Here is a 12,875-nt window from a genome sequence, read left to right on the forward strand (position 1 = left end):
AACAAAGATGTATCGATATTGATCAACAAAAGTGGTTGTCAAATCTTCAAACTTTATTGCTCATATAATACACTGTAAACAGAATTTATGAACTTATCTACTGTGATAAACTCTTTTGTAAATAAGTACTGATATTTTCCAAAGCTTCATTGTTTATTTATGCACTGTAAACAATTTCATATAAAGTAATCGGTTGGGACAAACCTCTGTGGACAAGAAATGATCTTTTTAGTATGATCTGCTCTATTTTTTTACCATTGTTAGTTTTATATACTCTGTTTTCATCTGGCGCTCCATCGTTACAATGGATACCGATTAATGATCAATGTATAATGGGCCGGTGGCCCCCTTACGAAATAAAGTCATTCATTCACTCGTACCAAACTAACATCGTTGCCATCAGTCCCTTCAGACCATTTTCAAACAGAATAGAATGTAAAATTACGTGTTTTTACTAGAGTACTTACTTTGATAGAAAACGGTATTTGTCATGCATTAAATTTAAAGGCAAGACTCGTACGTGGTACGAGTTGAAAGCGCTAGCCTATTAAAACTGTGTTCAATCTTACTCCACTTATTTAATTATTACTATTTAATTATTATTATTAATATATATATATATATATATATATATATATATATATATATATATATATATATATATATATATATATATATATATATACTTTATTTAAAATACATGTAGTGTTCATTTGTATTTGAGACATAAACGATTTTCGCAAAGAGGGGAGCGTATCCTGTCCCACGATAACACTCGTCACAAACACATGCAAAGGCATGTCAATGAATATACGATGAAGATACTTTTGTTTTGATGCATACAATTTCTCTAGTGCATTGATTGATTGATTGTAACTGTGCAAGTCTGTTTCGATGTTTACGGAAGGACAGCTTTCAGAGTTATGACCTCTTGTTGAGAATGGAATCTTTCTCTGTACTGTGGTGTCAAAGAAGAAACTTTTCTATCTTGTATCTACGCTGGATGATGTGTTTGCACTACATGTACACTATATAACGAACAAATATCACACATTATTTTGTTGATGAACAGAAATAGTAACACATTTAGATTTCTCTTGATTGACCGCTTCCTGCGGTATCTGTTTAGCTGCAGGACATCACAAAAAGATTAAATAGTAGATAGCATGGGCAACCAAGTCCACATATCAGCCAATGAAAACATTTGTCACCCACCGCTGCCCCGTAGCGCCGGTAGATTTAGGCCATGTGCCGTGTGTGAAGTATCAAGAGAGACACTGTGCGGAGTCGACCCGTGAAGATCCGGGGTAGAATAGGTCTTCAGCAACCCATGCTTGCCGTAAAAGGCGACTATGCTTGTCTTAAAAGGCGACTAACGGGATGGGGTAGTCAGACTCGCTGACTTGGTTGAAGCATGTCATCGATCCCAATTGCGTGGATCGATGCTCATGATATTAATCACTGGAGTGTCTGGTCCAGACTCGATTATTTACAGACCGCCGTCATATAGCTGGAATATTGCTGAGTGCGGCGTTAAACAACAAACCAACCAACTGTGCAGAGTCCAGGTAAAGGAGTTAACTCATGTACAAACACGATTACCTCCCTTTGACCATAACGCATGGTCCTTTGCGATCTTATTTTTTCTCTTTATCAAATCCATTTTCAGGGAAGAGGAAAGTACACTTATCTTCATAGATCCAAAAGGAAGAAAACACAACCAACTGTTACGTGCACTCATCTCAGTGTTTGGTAGATTTGTTAGCAGAATATATGCTGAGTGACATGCGCACTCCCTTACCCAGAGTTCCATGCGACCAGCACTGTACCTCTGCCACAGGCCAGCGCCATGTGATGATTCGTCACATCTTACACAGTCCATTCAAGAAATTGTTAATGTTTGTCATCTGTTTCATTTTTGACAAGTCTACTTATCTAGTGAACATGTGTCATAGAATGGTAAACTTTCATTGAGAAAATATCCTAAATCGTGAAAAACAATTTCCATTTGCATGTGAATTGTTTGATGGGCATTACTTAGAAATTGTCAAGCAAGACAACGGTATAAGGATCTGTACAGAAACGTCGCCTTTACAGTATTAAAGAAGTTGTTATCCATAAATTGTGTCTACTTTGTCCATTTGCGTAGTTATCCTATGTTTACATTGGTTGTTCGGCTCCACAAGCCGTCATCGAAGCCCTACCGAGAGCTAGCGATACGGTCACTTTGATGTGTAAATATGTTTTGTGATGCAACTCACTGTCGCAGACTCGCAGATGTTGTAGCATATTTTTTTTATAATTATGCAAAAGCGCCACCATATACTTATACTTGTTTACAAATAAGAAAAAAGTCCGGTCACGTGATATGCAAATTAGCCTTTGACAGTGGTGTTATGCTAAGTCACCGCTGCGCCGTGGGCTAGTGTTACTTCAAAGGGAAGTAACTGCCAGCACTGTTTAACATTTGCAAAATGGACTAACCCCCCTTTGGGATATGGGACGTAACTCTTGATTTGTTGTACGGGGTAAGCTCCTTTTGACGGAGGGCACACGCCGTGTGTGAAGTTTTAAACAAGACACCGTGTTGAATATGCTTTTCATCCGTTTCATGTTTGACAAGTCTACACATAAAATTCATAAACAAATGTCAAAGAATGGTTACGGTTCATTCGAAAGTATCCTAAATCTACCTGTTTTTGCGTAGTTATCCTTTGTTTACATTGGTTGCACGTGCTGTCATCGAAGTCCAACGGTGAGCTAGCGATACGGTCACTTTGATGTACAAAAGGTATAAATATATTATGTCATGAAATTCACTGTCGCAGTTGTAGTATCATATCTATATAATTATGCAAAACAATATGTTAAGCGCCCATAAATACTTGCATTAGTCTGTTCTATTCTGATTTTTGAAAAAGCGCGTTTGTTTATAAACAAGAGAAAAGTCCGGTTACGTGATATGCAAATTAGCCAGTGTCGGAGTGTGACGCTTGTAGAGCTCCGCAAACGGGATATCGCTGTGAGGAGCTTGGGTTGAGTTTAAATCTCCTCACAGCGATAGCCAGTTCGCGCAGCTGTCTATTCTATCCCTGCCACCAGTCAAAACTCCCAACTGTCCCCAACCATGCTTGGAGTTGAACTTGCAACCAAATCTCGAACCAATCTGATTATCAAAATAACAAAGTACATTCATCTGGAAAACATGGTCAGTCGTAAACCTTTTCTAAATGTAAAGTGCTGGCATTCATTCCCAAAGACATAAACAAAAGTATAAACGTTACTACATTTGGGGTTAGAGGGCAAATTTCAAGATTCTTGTAATGGCCACGCCGACACTGGTGGCAGCGATGTTACCGAGAGTGTAACGAAGGTATCACGCGCTGCGAAGGAGCTTGGTGACACGCGCTTGGAAGGAGCGTGGTTGAGTTTAAGGCAAGGCAGCTAACTCCTGTACAAACACGATTACCTCCCTTTGACCATAGTTGTTCTACGAGGTCATCAGCAAATCCATGTCTAGGCTTAATCCATTTTAAGAAGAAAAAAGAATCATATAGAGGAGGAAGAATGTTCAAACGTGCAAATTAATTCAGGCGTTTATTTGAAACAACATTGCATGAATGCACGGATCTCTGTGACGCGGTTATCTCCCTTAGACCGCCATCTGCATTGGCTGCCGGATTATCTCTATAACGGTGACGTTTACCGTTCTGTCTGCATTTCCATGTTTGTTTATATGCTCGGAGACTTCAGAACATGCAGCAATAATGACAAAGTATCATTTTAAAAAATTTCATCAGGTATCGACTGTGAAGCAAAAATATATTAAACAGAAAATATGATACATTTTATCGTTGAAAAAAACTTGACGACAAACAAACATATATAATTCCTTATCATGGTTAAAGATACATTGTCATGTTTGTGAATGCATAAATTGGATTTTCGATAATTAAAACAATAACTTGAATGGATTGTTTGTTTAGGATTGTTTAACCAGTACGAAGAGAATTGTTCAGCCTCAATCCCTACTATCATTGTATTCTGTTTTAGTTAGACATTACCCCTTTTTAAACGCTGCTATATTCATCTACGATGGTGGACATCGAGTCAGCAGCACTGCCATTGGCGTGCTTTGCAAAACGGATTTTTTTTTTTTTAAACACAAGAAGTGGAGGTGATTTGGCCCTTTTTAACTGTTGGTCGATTCAATACATAGTTACATGCGCCACATCATTCTCCATGGTGTTTATCCCTCTTATGATCATTTATATATTTCCATGTTCCATTCCGAATAAATAACCCACATTCTATTCTTCATAATAAATTGGAAACATCTTGAGTGTTTGTTATAAATTTTGTACTTGTCAAATATTTACGCGCCCTTGCATGTGTCAAGTCATGCGCAAATGTCACTGTGTCTGTAAGATATTCTTTTTCATATATATATTTTCTAATTAGATGTACATGTATACGAAATGTAATCCAATGCAGTTTGGGAAATTCTGAAATCAAGGGTGTGTTTCTAAATCTCACTGTGGTCACAATAGTATCATATAATCGTCCATATTACAAATAGTAAAACACGTAGGTTTCTGAAACATTTCTGATTGTGAGCTTTAAATAATGAACCTAGACTCAAAATAAATATCTTTTCAGGTTTGGTTTGGTCTCTTCGTATTCTGTTCGTTGGAGGCACGGGTGGCCTAGTCGTCTAAGTTGGCGCGATTCGCTGTGTAGAGTTGCGCCCCTTGGGCACGCCAGAAACCTATGATTGTGGGTTCGAATCCTGGTTATGTTTCTAGGTTTGTCAGCACCATACCCGTGCTCGTGGGTTTCTCCGAAGTGGTAAACGTCTGGGACCTGCATCACTTGGGGGCTTTCCTCCCACATTAAGCTGACACGCCGCGATATAACTGAAATACTGTTAAAAAGCGGCGCTAAACCCAACTCACTCACTCACTCACTCTGTTGTTCGTGGCCCGAGTGCGGCCTCCCCCAATCCCACCATATTTTTAGTAATGCAAAACATTTTATCGTCACTAATTTATTTAGTATAACTGAAGCGAATCCTTGTAAATCACATATGAGAAGATGTGATAAATCTTGTTTGTATATTTGTTTTCCTAAACAATTATTTCACTTGCCTCTGCATTTAAACATACTCTTTCAACTATTTAGAATCAGTTGTATGGTTTTATTGTTTTCGGTACCTCACAAGGTTTAGACAAAAACTACATTAGATGAAAGTGTTTAATACTCGCTGTTTGGCACATGTGGGGCAAAATATCGTTACATCTTCATCTTTAGGAATTAAACAGACTTTTAATATCACCAAGGTGAGTTTAGAATACGGTCAGCTTAAAGTATTGGCTTTTTTTCCATAGTTTTCTCTGTTTGGTAAAGTGTTTTTGCGCCGACTTCTCGCCCCACGTGACAAATCTACTACTACTACTACTACTACTACTACTACTACTACTACTACTACTACTAATAATAATAATAATAAGAAGAAGAAGAAGAAGAAGAAGAAGTGCATTTATAATGCACCAGATTCCATTCACCAAGTGGATGTTCATAGCGCTACACTATTATCACCCCGGTCAATGGATCAGAATGCACTCGATTTTCATTCTCAGCTCCCTGGGGAGTATACAAATCTCGGTGTTCGCTGGTTCTGTATTGGCGATCTCTTCGTTGGTCTTCAATATGGACAGTGATATTGATGGACATGGGGATAATGATACCTGAAACACATTTGAGTAAACATCTGCCGATGCAGAATCTGTGGAAAATTGAATTACAGTGGTATTCAAAAAGCGTAAACACCAAGACGTGTCTCTGAACGATTGACTCAGATGTGCCAGTGAAACCTGGAGTTCACCAGTTGACCCAAGACTTGAGCTCAAAACATGAACCCACTTCATTTGGCTCGTAACATTCAGAAAACTATTAGAGACGTAAAATAAGTGAAAATGTGCCATGGTGATTCATTGCAGATCTATTCATCAGTTATTGGGGAACTTGTATCACTTGAAATAGATCGAATGACATCCGCTGCAAAAACTCATGTATTTCTTGGTGTGTCATGAGATATCTTCATTTTTTCTTGTTGCCCATGGAGATAACCGTAAACTATTTATCAAGTATTTCATAACTGCCAGATATTATTTGCGTCCAGGAAATGTCTTTGTGGCCTGAAAGTAATTTCAACATTAATATACCAAGTTTGCGTCGGGACAGAAGAATAACTGGTAATCCTAATGTAAAAGATACCCGTGGAGGAGGTTGCGCTATATTTATATAATCTGATGTATTCTGAACCGCAAAAGAAACGTCACCCCAAGTAGCATTGCATAGAAAGTTGTCATTTATATATCTGGGTAATTTTTGTCTCTAAAATATAACATTGCCTTGTCCGGAAAAATGAAATTTGATGATAAAAAAATAAAGCAGATGACAATAAAACCGATCTCTCAAACGCATCAGGGCAACGGCCATGGTAACCCGATGAGTTCCGTGCAAATTGAAATGCACACGCGTTCCCCCATTTCTTGCCCTATAAAAATCCACCCAGATCGGATAACATTCATTCGTTATTGAATTGCTACCACATGCAAAGATTGACAAGAAATCAGCGACACCAAGCCCTTGGACGATTGCAAGCTGGACAAACCGCCCTGCAAGCAGCCAATGCATTTGAGGTCCACGTAAGGACCATATACAGGCTCCAGCAACGGTACCAGACCACCAACACTACAGATGACCGAACACGTAGTGGAAGACCAAGGGTCACTACCCGACGTCAGGATCGTCAGATTGTGCGATAGCATCTTCAAGATCACTTTGTTTGGAAACTGCTCGACAGACCATGGGGACACACCAGCGACACATTAGTGCGGACACCGTGCGTCGATGATTGAGGAGCAGACACCTCCACTGTCACAGGCCACACAGGACTCATTCTGACACCACGTCATCGCCCGGACCGTCTTCAGTGGGCAACACAGCACCAGCATCGGCGCCACCAGCAGTGGAAAAGAGTCCTCCTCTCAGACGAGAGCCGTTACTGTATCTCAACAGCGGATGGCAGAGAGAGAGAGAGAGAGCGAGAGAGAGAGAGAGAGAGAGAGAGAGAGAGAGAGAGAGAGAGTATGGCGACTCCGTGGGGAACGTTATTCAGATGCATGTGTTGTTGAGAGAGACTCGTGTGGTGATCCGAGCATCATGGTGTGGGGTGGAATTGGTCATGCACAGAGGGTCGGCCCTGTGGTCTTCCTGAACATCGGTCGAGGGAGAGGCAATGGTGTCACAGCAGCTCGGTACATTGATCAAGTCTTGAGACCACGCGCCATACCTCATTTGGCACGTCGCCGCAACCACGAGTTCCAGCATGATAACGCCCGTGCCCACACTGCGAGAGCAACAAGATACTTCCTCCAGCAGAATGGCATCAGAACCATGCAGTGGCCTGCCCTCTGTCCCGATTTAAATCCCATTGAGGACCTGTGGGGCGAGATTCAAAGACGGCTGAATGACGTCCGACCAAGGCCGACAACTGCTGTTGAATTGCGTCAGGCGTTCCTCAGAATGTGGGCTGAAGTGCCTATGGCCTCATCAACCGCCTCATCCATTCCATGTATCCACGTTGCACGGCAGTCATCAATGCACATGGCGGACACACGAGATACTGACTTGTGGTGCCATTTTCTCAGAGACTAGTGTTGTGTTTCACTTTAACAACATTTGACACTTTAATTTCAACCTTGATGATCAGTTTTGCCAAGTTTCATCTTTTTAATATGTCTCAGAGTATGTTTACAGTGATTGGACAAATAAGTTTTCTCATATATCTAACCATGGTGACGTTTCTTTTGCGGTTCAGTATATATTTCAAGGAATACACATTACCAAAAACAGCTTTCAAGTTGATGCGGTAGAAATATATTATAGTGATAAAAGGAAAATCATAAAATCAATCAAGTATGAATGATTATATGAAAATTGTTGAGAATTATGTCTGGCCCATACTTCATGTGTGGTGATTTCAACAGTCATAATGAATTGTGGGAAAATGTCGTTGAAGCATTTTCAGATGAAGCTGATCTAGTTATCCTGAAAAACGGAAAAATGACCAGAATGCATATGGGACCTTTTCTCCTTAGTTCTATCTATGGTTTCCAAAACATTGTATAAATTGCGTCGCAAGCTCCGGCGTTCATACAGTTTGACCATCACTCTATGAAGGTTCATACTCCAAAGAACTCACACAAAGTGAAAGCCAATTCTTAATTAAAGAATCCGAGGCAGAAACAGGCAGACTGGGCGTCGACCCGATTGGCGTGATCGTTGAAATTGCGCAGCACGTAAAACACCGGGAACTCGTTTTAACCCCAGTAAGGGAATCCCCTCAGTGGCTGAATGTTTTGAATGGGAGATTATTTTGGTCAAGTATTTGTGATTAAGTATGTCCTGTAACGTATAAAAATCTATAATGTTGCAATAATAACTTTCCTTGCCCTTTAAGAGATAATCGAAAACCACGCATGTTTTTGCAACTTTCTTTTATTACCTACCATATAAGGCCCGAAGATACTCAAGGCAGTGCTAATAGTAAGACAGGGGCGCATTGGTAACCTATGATCGTGGGTTTGAATCCCGGGTTGCGCTGATTGTCTCTGTAGGTTTATCAGAACTCTACCTACAGTGGTAAATATCTAAGATCAGCATCTCTTTGGACTTTCCTACCACATAAAGCTGACTTGTTGTGATATAACTGAACCACTGTTCAAAGCCGTATTAAACACCAAGCTCATTCACTCGTTTAGACATAGCTTGGCGAAGAGTCTTTATTTACAGGACATATCTCATGTGTTCACCTTGATACACACGACTTGCCACAAACACAACACCTTGATACATACGACTTGCCACAAACACAACACCTTGATACACACGACTTGCCACAAACACAACACCTTGATACATACGACTTGCCACAAACACAACACCTTGATACACACGACTTGCCACAAACACAACACCTTGATACATACGACTTGCCACAAACACAACACCTTGATACACACGACTTGCCACAAACACAACACCTTGATACATACGACTTGCCACAAACGCAACACCTTGATACACACGACTTGCCACAAACGCAACACCTTGATACATACGACTTGCCGCAAACGCAACACCTTGATACATACGACTTGCCACAAACACAACACCTTGATACATACGACTTGCCACAAACACAACACCTTGATACATACGACTTGCCACAAACACAATATGTGAACTTTCAGATCAGGGATATGTCTGTCATTGTGCTAATACAAGCAGGAAGTTTGTAGTTGAATACGCTTCTATGGTGCCGTTGGTCCCTTGATTTCTTCATTATCTAGGATTACCCAGGAGGCTTTTTCTACTGAAAAATAAAAAAAAACCATACAAAAAATATGTTTTCATCCGGCAACTGTTTACATAAGCCCAGCGATCCTCTTTTCAACGAGCGACTGTTAATGTGGTTGAATTCTTTAATGGAGGCAATGTTTTTTTAGAACCGTTCTCTCAAATTTTGGTGCCGAAACATGAAATCAATCGACTTTAAAAAGACTTCAGGTTAAGATAAAACTACTTTCTTCATAAAAACGCGCATTTGTTACTTGTTACGTGTCGACTTCTTAATTGAAATAATAAAAGTTAACCCAGAAAAACGTAAATGAATTTAGTGTGAACCAACAAACAACACAGAAATGTTACACAATTAACAATTGTATCGTAAAATTAATTACGTTTACAAATCAATACAAATTACTGCAAAGTAATTACAATGGCAGTACACAAGAGAGTGGCAGTACAAAATCCATTGGCAGTACGATTACAACAGCAGTATTAATACAAAAGCAGTGGTGATGGCAAAATGTCAGTGTTAATAAACGTGGTCAAGCTTCCAAAATAGGCCTAGGGTGAATATCCAGGGTGGAAACGTGACCTTTACACAACCGCTGGTCTTGATGTAATGTGAGATGAAAGGGTCACCTTTTGAAATTGCAAACCTCGTCCAAACACAACAATGTTGTTGTTTTTTTGCAGGAAATGCGAAAAGGTTTCAGCAAACATTTTCTTGCGGAGATAAAGTATTAAGCTGCACTTTTTCTATATATTTGCTTTCGAGTGCATGCAAACTGTTGTTGGTATTGGCTAAACAAGGACGAACAGTAGTTTGAAATGAAACATCATAGTTTTCCTCATGAGAAACACTCCTGAATAAGTGCATAGTTAACACTGAATACATGCACCCGTCAGACACAGTTTTGAATATAAACTTGGGTAGTGACAAGCACGACCCTTGTCTGGATGGTAAAATAACAACGCCCCCTAATCGGTCTTTTCTTTCAGGAGCCATGGAAGGTTCAAACACGACTTGACCTCGTCTCGCCCATACAGACATTGCATTAATCGTGTCACGTATTTGCCCTGTATTGATAGTACGTTACATACTCGAACCGCTCTGATTTCGATAGTTCCTCGTTGACCCATTTAGTCGCCTTTATCGACAACCATAGTCGCCTTTTACGACAACCATCGTCGCCTTTTACGACAACCATAGTCGCCTCTTACGACAAGCATAGTCGCCTTTTACGACAAGCATAGTCGCCTTTTACGACAACCATCGTCGCCTCTTACGACAACCACAGTCGCCTTTTTCGACAAGCATAGTCCCCTCATACGACAACCATAGTCGCCTCTTACGACAACCATAGTCGCCTTTTATCCATTACACGTGTCCAGACACCTTCAGGGAATAGGGAGGGCACCCAAAATTAGGTAGTGTGAGATGATTACATCAAATCCATCACCTGTACTTCCTGGCTCACATACCATCAATACGTACGCATGCTGCATGGACATGAAGAGTGCGCGCGTGTGTGTGTGTGTGTGTGTGTGTGTGTGTGAATATTATCAGGTGAAACACATTACAATACAGTAAACTACGGTTATAACGAATTCAAAGGGACCACTGATATTAGTTAGTTCGATATAACCGTAGTTCGTTTTATGTATATATACAGCAACTAGCCGGGACCAAAAAATATGTTCGTTACATCCGTCGTGTTCGTTTTAAACGTAGTTTACTGTAGTCTTACCTGTTCCAACCTGACGGACAGAGTGTTTAGGAATCCTCATCGCAGGGAAACAATGAAACGATGGATGGAAATCTGTGGAATGACATCCCAGACCCGAACAAGTCATAGAGTTCAGCAAGACTTTCTATAGCTTGTGGCAGATGTCGGCCCATTTCACCCCTCATTGGGGAAGGATCGGGAGATCGAGCAGAGCAGGATAACAAATCCACTGCGTTTTCTGGAGTTGTGTTGAAAAGTCAAAACATGAGGTTCAGATTGTTTTATTTAGAAACCGGGTGACAAACTGGCTGAATGATATCGTCATGGTAACTGTGAATGTTCTGTTTTTCTTATGTATCACAATCAAATAAATCATCCGTGTACCTGTTACCCCTACCATACCATAACTCTACCTCCACCAAAGCTATCCACTTCAAGCAACGCTACCCGTGACGTCGGTAAACGTGAATACGTCCATCACGACGTTAAAAGCGTGGCTCGAATCCAGCGGTCCTGTCGAATGGCGGTGAATGCTCGGGTGTTACCGCTCCAATAGGTCGATTTCTGCTATGGTTTGTTTGTTGCCAGATTGTGTTTCTGTGCACGTTGGACCGCCTACGTGGTCTAGTGGTAGAGCATCTATGTTTTACACTACCCTGAACACTCAATGATCCTGAAACGAACCGAAAAAAAACCGTAAAGAGCGACCAACACCAGAGAATGTGTACAAGTTCGAAGGTAAATGATAAATTAAGAGAAAGTGTTACTGAGAACAGTAAGCATTTTTAGCATTTTGACCTCATTTCCTTCAACGCTGCTACGTTCAACGTTCGAAGTAACATGCAAACATCGTCAACGACAACTGAAGTTAAATGGCTGCCATGATACTCTGAACAGACTTTAATGTCATCTTGTAATCATTACCATTCGCATAAGGTTTAAGCTTTCGGGGGCATGTTGATTTTGAGAAGCAGATATTTTTAAACAAAAACTAAAAGACTCACAAAAAAATCAGAACCATGTGACCCAGACGTTGATGCCATTCTTGAAAGAAACATAGATGCCAGTTAATCTCCCTGTAGGTTGATGATTCAACGATCGCTTCCGGTGGGTCAGATTTCTCACTTGGTCGGTTGTGGTTGAACATGCATAAGTGAGTTTACGGCGCTTTCAACAGTATTTGCGACGTGCATGCACGCGTGAGTGTATGTGTGGCTGCTTGAACTAGTCCGCTCGAATGTCGGTTTTTTTAGTGCTAGCCCACTGAGATACCATGACACACTTTAACATTAATAGCCCACTCAGACACAGTATACACAGCGCCAGGCGGGGCAACAATTTTACCATCTTTTAACGCCTTTTGCTTCGCGGCGGCCGAGAATCGTACCCCGACCTTCCGCTCTCCGGGCAGACGGATTTTGTTTGTTTGTTGTTTTTTTGTTTTTTTTTCATAAGGCGTGTCAGTAACCCCAAGTAATGCAGGTTGTATACGTTTAACCACTTTGAAGAAACTCACGAGCACGATCAATCTGCTTATAAATAGATCTTAGTTCTAAGGATTTTTGTTTAGCGGTAGCGAGAACTATAGGATCTGATATCAATGAGATTCAAACACGGTATGGTGATGATTGACCAAGAATCATAAAAGGGGCGATCATGGGATTCGAACCCACGATCATGAGGGACGAATGAAGTAGTTAGTTAATATGTAGTGAGGCAATAATCAGTAGA

This window comes from Haliotis cracherodii, unplaced genomic scaffold (genome assembly GCF_022045235.1).
Source record: "Haliotis cracherodii isolate W230 unplaced genomic scaffold, xgHalCrac1.p SCAF_3, whole genome shotgun sequence".
Lineage (NCBI taxonomy): Eukaryota > Metazoa > Mollusca > Gastropoda > Lepetellida > Haliotidae > Haliotis > Haliotis cracherodii.